Consider the following 12,453-nt stretch of genomic DNA (forward strand, 5'->3'; position numbering starts at 1 on the left):
AATGAATGATAGTGATGGTAGCACACATAACATTATGAATGTAATTAACAGCACTGAATTACATATCTGAATGCAGTTAAAAGAAGGCAAACATTTAGGTGTATATATATATATATATATATATATATATATATATATATATATATATATATAAAAGAAAATTCTATTTGAGTAAATATTTAATTTTCCTAATAAGTAAAATAAACTTTGTTTTGGAGGCAGTATTAGTGTGTGCTTATGTCTGTATCAGTGTTATAGTTACTTGTAGGTAGAAGGAATTACTGCATTGAATATCTCTTTAATTTTTTTGCTTATCACTTGATTTGTTTAATTTTCTATTAATTAGTATATGCTTGTGCTAGTTTGAAAGTTTTATGTACCCCAGAAAAGTCATGTTCTTTTCTTAATCCACTCTTGTTGGGGGCAGACCTATTGTTTAGGGTGAAAACTTTAATTAGATTGTTTTCATGGAGATGTGGCATACCCACATTGTGACCTTTTGAGGAGATGGAGAAATGTGGGTGGATCAAGGTGGGTGTTAGTTTACTGGAGTCTTGAAGAGAGCTCACAGAAAGGGAAAGAGCTCTTCTTTACTGATTCTTCCAGTTCTGAGGTTACATTCTCTGACTTGAAGTCCTTCTTTTTTAACATAAATTAACATACACATTTCCCTCTCAAGCAATGCCTTCACTACATCCCATAACTGTTGGCATGCTTTATTTTCATTATCATTTGCCTGAAGATATTTCCTAATTTCACTTTTGATTTCCTCTTTAACCCATTGGTTAAGAAAGTGATGTTTAATTTCCGAATTTTGTGAATTTTCCATTTATCCTTCTGTTGCTGATTTCTAGCTTCATTCTTTGTGGTCAGAGAACATAAATTGAATGATTCAAAGTTTTTTAATTCATTGAGACTTGTTTTGTGACCCAACATATGGTCTCTCCTGGAAAATGATCCATGTTCACTCAAAAATAATGTGTATTCTGTTTTTGTTCGGTGAAGTCTATATTTGTCTGTTAGGTCTAGTTGGTTTTAGAGTAGCATTCAAGTCCAATACTTCCTTATTGATCTTCTGACTAGATGCTGCATGCGTTATTGAGATTGGTGTATTAAAAGCTCCTACTGTTAAAGTAGAACCATTGATTTCTCCCTTCAAATCTGTCAGTATTTGCTTCATATATTTGGGGCCTTTGCTGTTTTGTGTGTATATATATATATATATATTTATTTATTTATTTGTAATTGTTATATCTTCCTGTCAAATTGTTGCTTTTATCCATCTTTGTCCCCTGTAACTGTTTTTGACTTAAAGTCTATTAAAGTCTATTTAATAAAGTATATTAAAATCTAATATTAAAGAGGATATTAGTATAGCCTCTTTTGGTTACTACTTGCATGGTGTTCTAGTTTGCTAGCTGTCAGAATGCAGTATACCAAAAACAGACGCCTTTTAAAAAGGGGAATTTAATAAGTTGCTAGTTTACAGTTGTAAGGCTGAGAAAATGTCGTAATTAAAGCAAGTCTATAAAAATGTCCAAATTAAGGCATCCAGGGAAAGATACCTTGGTTCAAGAAGGCCAATGATGTTCAGGGTTTCTCTCTCAGCTGGAAGGGCACATAATGAAGTCTGTTAACTTTCTCTTCCAGCTTCTTGTTTCATGAAGCTCCCCCGGAGGCGTTTTCCTTCTTCATCTCCAAAGGTCTCTGGCTGTATGGGTTCTCCTTGTGGCTCTCAACATTCTATTGTCATTCTCTGCTTTCTCAGAACCTCTAGCTTTCTCTGAAATGTTTCCTTTTTAATAGGATTACAGTAAACTAATCAAGACCCACCCAAATGGGCACAGTTATGTCTCCATATAATCAAGTTTAATACCCACAATTGATTGAGTCACATCTCTGTGGAGATAACCCAATCAAGTTTCCAACCTATAATACTGAATAGGGATTAGAAAAAATGAAAAAATGGCTGCCTTTACAAAATGAGGTTAGGATTAAAGCATGGCTTTTCTAGAGCATATAAATCCTCCCAAACCAGCACAAATGGTATATATACATATATATATATATACATATATATATATATATATATACATATATATATATATATATATATTTTTTTTTTACTCCTTAACCCTCAACCTACTTGAATCTTTGACTTTAAGTTGATTCTGTTGCAAACAGCATATAGTTGTGTCATGCTTTTTTATCCATTCTGTCTACCTTTTGACTGAAGACTGTAATCCATTCACATTTAAAGTCACTACTGTTAACACAGGACTTTCTTCTGTCATTTTGCTATTTAGCCTTTTTAAGTCTTATACCTTTTTTGTCTCTCACTTCTTTAATGCCTACTTCTATGTTTATTGATTTTTTTTTATATTGTAACATATTGCATGACTTCTCATTTCTATCTGGATATTTCTCATCTATTTTCTTTCTGGCTACAATGGAGTTATAGTTTAACATGCTAAATATATAATAATCATATTTGATTTGATACCAACTTAACTTCAATAGCATGCACATATACTTTGCTTATACCCCTCTGTCTCCCCATACTTTTTTGTATTTGTTACTACTTATATCTTTGTACATTGTATGTCCAAACCTTAGGTTTATTATTAGTTTTTATGCATTTGTGTTTCAGCACCTGTAGGAAGTAAAAAGTGGAGTTACATACCAAACAATACACTACAATAATACTGGCATTTATAATTACCCAAATGCTGACCTGTACTGCGTGTCTTTATTTCTTCATGCCTCTTTGAACCACTATTGAGTTTCCCTTCCTTTCCATCTGAAAAACTCCCTTTAGCACTGCTTGTAGGGGCAGGTCTAATGGTGATGAACTCCCTATGCTTCTGTTTATCTTCGAATGTCTTAGTCTCTCCCTCATTCTTGAAAGAGAGTCTTACTGTATATAAAATTCTTGGATGGCAGTTGTTTTCTTTCAGCACTTTAATCCACCTAATTCTTGTCATCATGGTTTTTTATAAGACGTTAGCACTCAATCCAATTGAGGCTCCCTTGCACATAACACATTGTTTCTCTCTTGCAGCCTTCAGAACTCTTTTCCTGTCCTTGACTTCAGTAGTGTGATGAGTATATGATGGGATATATGATGGAGTGTACTTTTCTGCTTGTTTATCCTGTTTGATGTTCTCTGGCCTTCTTAGATGTGCATATTCAAATATTTTGCTAAGATTTTGCTAAGTTTGGAAAGTTCTCTGTCATTATTTCTTTCACTATTCTGTCTTCCCCTTTCTCACTTTCTTCTCCATCTGGGATCTCCATAATGTGCATATTGGTACACATGATGGTGTTCCAGAGGTGTCTTAAGCAATTTTTGCTTTCTGCTCACCAGCTTGACTCATTTCAAGTGTCTTGTCTTCAAGTTCCCTGATTCTTTCTTCTGCCATCACCAACCTCTCTTGAAACCCTCATAGGCATTTTTTTATTTCAGTTATTATGGTCTTCAACTCTGGTAGTTCTGTTTCACTCATTTTTAAAAATCTCTCTCTTTAGTGAGATTCTCATATTGATTATTCATTGTTTTCCTGATATCCTTTCATTTTTTATATTTTTTCATCCCCTTGACCATTTTTAAGTTCTTTTCTTTTAAGGATCTGGCAGACATACTGACTTTCTTGCCTTCTTCATTGGTGTTTTATGGAATTTTATCCTCCCCTTTGGATGGGCCATCATTTCCTGTTTCTTTGTCTTGTACACTTTTGTTTTATACTGTATATTTTAATATTTTAAAATATTAACTCTGGGATTTATTCCCTGAGATGTGAGTTTCTTGATTTTTGTAACAAGATGGTGATAGAGCAAAGATTTTATGAGTTCCAACTCTCCTATCTAGAAGATTCTGTTCAAGGTGAATGCATTGTGCAAGGTTTCCCCGTGTGTTTGGACCCCTATTTTGTCCTGGGCTTTCCCTTGTTAACTCTGGAGTTCCCCTATTTACAGGAGTTTGATTGTGCCCTCTGTTTCCCAGGAAACAAATCTCCCTTTTCCAGGTGTTTGAAGCTCGCAAGCCATTGCCCAGACTGTCCACTTCTATAGTTTTTTTTATATTCGTTCATTGTCTCAAGTTTCTTTTGACTTGAAAGCAAATTTTGGAAGGAGTATCACCATGGAGAGAGCTTTCCCAAACTAGTCTTTCCCAGCCAAATCAGGGCCAGGAATCCACAAAGTGTTATACACCAGAATGCCCTGGGACGGGATAAGGAAGGACACCAAAAGCTTCTCCAATGGCTTCGAAAAGCTGAGCTTTTCTGGCTTGTCTAGCAAATGGAGCCCTTCAAATAACTGTTGCCCACAGCCCTAAGGAAGAACTGCATCTTTAAACCTCTACCACCACTGCCCCTGTCCAGGGCAGGTTGAAACAACAGCGGTCCTCAGAGCTAGGCCCTCCCATGATCGAAATCACTAATGAAAAGATGCTATGGGTGATTGGCCATGCCTACCTCTGATTTTAGGGGAACAGATTTTTACTGTCCTTTTCTGTCACCAGCATGCTAGTGGAGCTGGACCCCATGTAGAAAGAGCAATTTCCAGTTCTTTATCATAATTTATCAGCCTCCTCCTCTCACTTTTCCCTGGATGCTGTTCAGTGCTCTTCTGGCCTCCTGATTTTCAAAATAGTTGTTTCATATGGTTCCTTCCAGTTTAATAATTGTTTTGGTGGAAGGAATGAGTTCTGGAGCTTCCAATTCTCCCATCTTCCCACAGTGCATCTCTTTTATTCTTATATCACTTATTCAAATCAAATTAGAATCTGAATCTCCATCTCTCCCTATTAAAATTAAGTCTGGTCATTATTGTATTCTCTCCTGAATTTTGATAGTGTCAGAATGTTCTTCAGACCTTACTTTTCGTTGTTGTTGTTGTTTCATGGTATAAAATTCTATATTTATGAATAGTAAAGCAATTTTTATTGAATTTATTTTTGAGTACTTTATCCTTCTATGTTTGAATTTGCATCTGCTACAACTTAAGTAGTATAGTTATTGAAGGCACAATCTTTGAGCCAGACTACCTGAGTCTGAATCTCAGCTTCTCTGCTTTCTGGCTGTTTGACCTTGAATAGTTACTTAATGGTTTTTTACTTCAGTATCTTGAAATGTAAAATAGTAGTACCTTGTAATGGCATAAAAGAAATCATATTTGGTGCTTTGTCATCCTGTCTGGCTTATTTGTAAATTTCCCTTTGAGTGACCACCCCAGTTAGCCTTGTCCTGAGTATAACTACATCTAGCAGGGTTTGTATCTTATATGTTTTGGATGATAAAAATCACCCTGAACTTCTCTGAATAGCCACCACTGCTCTTTCTCCTAAGAGTCCTTGTCTCTTCTTCTCCAAATGGCCTCTTGCACTTTTATTCCATATAATTTACTAGCAAGGCCTTTATCTCCATATGGCTTGGATGATAAGAAATAGCCCTCAGCTTCTTCAAATGGTCCTTGCCGCTTCAACTTTTCACACCACATAGTTAAAAATCTCCAAACCCCAGTGTCAACAGGAAGGCTCTACCCCTCGCCTCTGGGTCACAATAAAGAGCCTGGGATCCATATATGCTTCTGTTCCCTCTTCCTCCGCAGTCCCTTTCATAACCCTATGTGGGTAAGCACTGGGCCCCTCCACTGCCCTCATTCTCAAGTCTCCTCCTCCATGGACTTTGGTCTAAAAAAACTGTCCTTTCATGCATTCTTGTCTGACTGGCTTATCTGCATTTGCACCTCATTTCCCTAAGAACTTCCACGCAACATCTATCTAGGGCCTAGCTATCTAGGGCTGGCAATGGTGGCTTAGTGTCAGAGTTCTTGCCTGCCACACCAGAGACCTGGGCTCAATTCCTGGAGCCTGCCCAGGCAAAAAAATAATAATATATATATATATATATGTATATAGCTATCTCATGCGGTTGCTGTATTAAGTATATTATATATGTAAAAGCATTCAAGCATAGGAAAACTAGTTCTTTATTGATACCATATAATTTTCTATGTGAAACTTAGATGTGGCTTATTGTAATTGTGAATTATTCCCTTTCTGCACACACTAACACATATTACAAAAACATATGATAAAAACTTGAAGTAAAGCTAATACTTTATAGTGCTTACTCTGTCAGATATTCTGTGCTCTATTTCCATGTGTGAAAATTTTAATCCTCATACTAAAATTATCAAGTAGGTGCTACTATGATCGCCATTTTACAGAAAAAGAAGCCAAGGCAGAGAGTTGTTAAATAATGTGCCCTGGTTGACAAAGCCAGTAATCAGCAGAACTGGGACTTGAACTCTAGTGGCCTTGCTCCAGAGAACAGACCTTTAACCACCAGGCACTGGTATACATATATGTATTCATATGCTATTTATAAATGTATTAAAGTTTCATAAGATTAAAATAAAATGCTATAACAAGTACACTGATGCAATATTTAGCACAAAGTAGGAAGTTCATAAAGCGTGACTGCTATGATTAGTACTATTTGAAACATCTACATATATCATATGTTTGTATAAATGTGGGAGATTATTAAATTCTTCTGAATTTTCTTGTGACAAGCAAGCATTCTAATTCTGCAAAAAAACACATTTATTCCATTTCTTTACAGTCACATCTCTTGATTATTTGACGTGATTATTAGCTGATATCTCATTGTAGGGAAATATTTTCATACAGAAAAACAAATGGATAAATGGATGAACATCAGAACAAATACAAGACTTTCCTAGAACTTTACTACTGTTTATACTCTTGGGTGTAAGGACCCCTGCCCTCCAAAGTAGAGAGCTCCACACACCACAGGCACACAAAATAAACATGTTAAGTAACACATGGGTACTCTGTCACTCAGTGTGAGAGCACTCTGTTGACAGAGAACAATTGGCCAACTACATACCTGCTCTATTGACAAACATTTTTTAGGCCAAAAGAAAACTTCCCCACTTCTCTTCTTATGCCTACAACACAAGATGACTGCTGAATCTTAGTGTTGTGAAAGCTTGTTGGTTGTCCCTTTGCAGATGTTGGAGAAGGATGCTGCTTCAAAGTGTTCTCTCTGAGGGCAGGAATGAAATTGTTTTGTGCATAATTGTTTTTCCAAGGTGTGGAGCACCCTGTTTCTGACTTCTCCTCATGTTTTAATTCATTGCTCTGATGGCATTTATAGATTAGCAGAAATTACATAAGAAAGTGAAATGTTCGAATGAATATGAAGAAGATATGTTACAAGTAGTCCCAATTCTAATTTCCATAGTGACTTTATTATGACAATCATAGAAAAATTACAAACTCAATTGAAGAGAAATTTAAATAAATTGAGCAACAACATACTACAATTTTTTTCCCTAAAATAATCCAAAATTGAAAAATCTGAAAGAAAAGAACTTAAGACATACTTTATGGATCTAGATATCACATTAAGTGATTATAAAAATCATAATTTAAATGACAGAAATTTGAAATAGTTCTGTAACAACAATTATTTTTAAAATGTGGCCCCATTACAATGTTTGAATGTGATATGTAAAATTCAGGATATATTTCTGATTCTAAGCTTTGCTTTAAGGTTTTATCATCAACAGCAGTTGCTATTGATTCAGTTGAGTTTTCTCTAAATTAATAAAGAAGTAAGAATTACAATCACTCGAGAAAGTTGTCTACTTTGACAATGTAAATTAAACACTAATTTAAAAAATTTTGTTTATAGCATAGTAAATCACGTCTTTGCTGGATAAAGAAAAAATAAATTTCATTTAATAAATACATGCTAATTTATTAATTATATACATCTGTTTTATTTCTCATACAAACTTTGCTGGCCTATCTACAGAATACTCAGACATTCACCATAATAATTTACTTAACATTGTCTTTGGGAATTTGCACATTTCAATCATAACAAAATAGCTATGTAGATATTTTCTGTTTTGTTGTTATGATGGCATATTTGTCAAGGTAGAATATATTTCAGTTAACAGGTTCTTAGCTTTATTTACTTTAGGTATTTATATATGTAGTATGTAGGTTTCCATTTGCACACTTGCCACAAGCCAGAAGAATCTTTATGCATTCTTTTTTTAAGCGCTAACTAGATTGCCTTCCTGTCTATTTAGAGAAAAGGGTTTGGGGTACTGGTGACAAATTGTTAAGTACTCAGAATCTGTACTAACGAGTCACCCAAGGAATAGGGCAGTGCTTCTGTATGAGAAAATAGTATCCATTTTTAGAATTTGAGAAACAGTTCAATAGTAATGACAAAGAGTTAAAGAATAGATAGCAGAGTTGTGATTTTGAGCTGCATCTTTCTGGTGTGCCTTCATAGGAGAAAAGTTTAAAAAGACAAATTAGAGCAAAGAAAAGTGAGCATCCCAAGTAGTCTTAGGTGGGAGAAAATGAAGCAATAAACTCTCAAACTCACTATGAATCTTTAAATTAATATTATTTTCATATTTTAAATAATAGCTATGGTAGGTTGAATTACATATGTACCCCACAAAAAGACATTTTCTTAATCTTGGCCCATTCCTATGTGTATGAACCCACTATAAACCTATTTGTAAACCTTTTGGAGTTTTGGGTTTTTTTTTGTAAAACTTCTGAAGATGTTATTTTTAATTAAGGAGTGGCCCAACTGATTGAGGGTGGGTATTATCCTATTACTAGAAGTTTTATGAAAACAAAGCAACATGGAGGAGAAGAAGCTGGAAGTCAACAGATTCCAGAAGTAAAAGGAGAGGATGTCACCATGCCATCTGACAGAAAATCCTGGGACCCATGGATCTTGGGCAGCCAGCTCCAGAATGCCAGTCTTTGGAGAGAGAGCATTACCTTGGATTCTGGACTTCTAGCCTCAAAACCATGAGCCAATAAATTTCTGTTGTTAAGCCACCACATTTTATGGTAGTTGTCTTAGCAGTCAGAAAACTAAAGCAACAGCCATCCGCTAATTATTCAGTGTTAAAGCATATTTGATGGAAGTTCCTAAAAGAATAATGAGAAGCATCTAATTAGTTCCCCAGTTCCCCAGTTAAGCCGAGAAAAATACTTTTGGCTACCTTGAAAAAACAAAGGACATTAAGGCAGGCATTACATTCAAGGCTAAGGAGTATCCATATATATCAAATTCACTGGATAATGTATTCATCACCACAATCAATTTTTGAACATTTTCAGAATGAAAATAGAAAAACTCCCCATTCCCCCTATCATTTATTTATTTTCTTACTCATCTATCCATACATTGGATGAAGGGAGTGTCATTCACAAGGTTTTCACAATCGCACAGTCACACTGTAAAAGCTATACAGTTATAAATATCACCGTTAAGAATCAAGGCTACTGGATTACAGTTCCACAATTTCAGGAATTTCCCTCTAGCTAATCCAATACACCAAAAACTGAAAAGGAATATCTATACAATACATAAGACTATCTCGGCTGTATATGAAATGTCTCAGCCATAGAAACTTCATTTTGTTTATTTCTCTTCTTCCTTTTGGTCAAGAAGACTTTCTAAATCCCATGATGCCAAGGCAAGGCTCATCCCCAGGAGTCAGGTTCCATGTTGCCAGGGAGATTTACGCACCTGGGAGTCATGTCCCATGTAGGGGGGAAGGGCAGTGAATTTACCTGCAGAGTTGGCTTAGAGAGAGAGAGGTGATATCTGAGAACAAGAGGTTCTCTGGAGGTGACTCTTAGGCATAATTATAAGTAGGCTTAGCTTCTCCTTTGCAGGAATGCATTTCATAAGGGCAAGCCCCAAGATCGAGGACTTGGCCTATTACCCAAAAGCTTGTGAGAATAACAGGTCCTCCCTAGGTGGGAAAGTTTAATATTTCCACATTTTCCCCCAGTTGCTCAAGGGGACTTAGCAAATACTTTATTATCTCCTGCCCAGATCACTTTGGAATGTATCAGGACATCACACTATAATATGCTACAAAAAATATAAATCTTGTACCAAATAAACCTCTCTTCCTTTGATCTCACACAAAAGTTGAAGTTTTAAAATACAGTCCGTATTATCCTTTACCCTTTAGTCTGATTTACTTTAGTCCTAACCAGATTAATTTCACTCATAATTCTACTTGAAGTCTGATCTCTTTCTCTGCTTTTTAAACAGTTGCTGTATGGGGTAATGCTGATTCTCATAGCTGTAGAACTCTAGCTCTGAATCTCAGACATCACACAGATACCTGAAAATTCCAGGGAACAACCAAGTTAACACACAAAGAGCTCAGCATCTCAGAAATTAGAAATTACAGTGAAAACTCAAGAAGAGATGTCACTGCTGTAAGATCTTACAATCTAGGAAACTTTACAATAAGCCTTCCCCTGATAATCTATGCTCTTAAATTCAATTCTTAGAATTTGTACATCGTAGTTATTCTATATTAGTGAAACACTATAGTATCTGTCTTTTCGTTCCTTGCTTATTTCACTCAATATACTTTCTTCACAGTTTATTCACCTAGTTGCATGTCTCACAACTTCATTCTTTCTTGCAGATGCTCAATATTACATTATATGTATGCACCATAATTCATCCTTTCATTCATCAGTCGATGTACGTTTAGGCCACCTCCATCCATTGCAAATCATGAATAATGCCACCATAAACATCAGTGTGCAAATGTCCATACATGTCCCTGCTTTCAGTTCTTCCAAGTATATCCCTAATAGCGGGGTTGCAGGATCATATGGCAACCCCATACTTAGTCTCCTGTGGAACCACCACACGGCCCTCCAGAGGGTTACATCATTCCATTTCCCTACCATCATCTCTCCCTCTACATTTTTTCAAGCACTTGAATCTTTCTGTTTATTTTAAAACACTTTTATTCACACACCATATAATCCATCCTATGTAAACTATCAGCGGTTCCTGGTATAATTATATAGTTATGCATCATCACCAAAATCTACATGAGGACATTTCCATTTCTTTCACCAAGAAAGAATAGGAAAAAGTGAGGAATAAAAATAAAAATAAAATAAAAAGGGGAAACAGCACACCACCAAGAATCCCATATCCCTCCCTTATATTCCCCTCTTATTGACATTTGGCATTGGTATATTGCCTCTGTTACCCTCACGGAAGCATATTATAATGTTACTGTTAACTGTGGACCCTAGTTTGCACTGATTGTATTTTTTCCATATACCATCATGCTTTCAACACCTGGCACTATTGGGATTCATTTGTTCTCTGTCATGTAAAAACATTCTTGTATTTGTACATTTAGTCACTATCATTAGCCACTGTAGGTTTCAGTAAATAATACAGTCCCAGTCTTGAGCTTCTATATTTACTTCTGCTGAAATACATGCCCCAGCCTTCCTCTTTCAACCATACTCACACTCAGCTTTGTTCAGTACACTTGCAATATTATGCTACCATCAGATAGTATTGTGCTGTCCATTTCTGGATTTTTACAATCAATCCTGTTGAACATTCTGTACTCCTTCACCATCAGATGCCCCTTTCTGTCTCTACCCTCTTTCTATCTCCTGATAACCTGTGTTCTCAAATTTAACACTCAAAGTTCGCTCCTTCACGTAAGTTTATATTAGAGAGACCACACAGTATTTGTCCTTTTGTTTCTGGCTAATTTTATTCAACATAACATCCTCATGGTTCATCCACATTGTTGCATGTGTCATGACTTTATTCTAATATACAGTATTTTTTTCTCTCTCTCTTACTGATAGTCTTCACTTACACACTCTTCTCCAGACCTCTCTCTCTTGTTTTTTTCCTTTCTGCCTGCAGTGCTCCCTTTAGTATTCTTTGTTGAGGAAGTCTCTTGTTCACAAACTCTCTCAATGTCTGTTTGTCTGAAAATATTTTAAACTCTTTTATTTTTTAATATTTTTTAATTGAGAAATATTCACAAATGTACAGTCCAACCATATTATACAATCAGTGGCTCACAATATCACATAGTTGTGTATTCACCACCACGATCATTTTAAGACATTTGTATCACTCCAGAAAAAAAATAAAAATAAAAATAAAAATAAAGAACTCTTATATCCCATACCCCTTACCTCTCCCTCTCATTGACCCATAGTATTTCAATTTACCCAACTTTTACCTTTTATCTCCCCTTATTATTTATTTATTTTATCCTTCAAAAAAAAAAACTCAACTGTCCATACCCTGGATCAAGGAGCATCAGACACAAGAATTCCACAATCACACAGTCACATTGTAAAAGTTATATACAGTTATACAGTTGTCTTCAAGAATCGAGGCTACTGAAACATGGTTCAACAGTTTCAGGTACTTTCCTCTAGCCACACCAATAAATCAAAAACTAAAAGGAGATATTTGTATAATAGGTAACTCCAGAATAACTTTTTGGCTCTGTTTGAAAACTCTCAGCCATGGAGACTTTATTTTGTCTCATTTCTATCTTCCCCCTTCAGCC

Source organism: Tamandua tetradactyla, chromosome 7 (assembly GCF_023851605.1).
Source record: "Tamandua tetradactyla isolate mTamTet1 chromosome 7, mTamTet1.pri, whole genome shotgun sequence".
Lineage (NCBI taxonomy): Eukaryota > Metazoa > Chordata > Mammalia > Pilosa > Myrmecophagidae > Tamandua > Tamandua tetradactyla.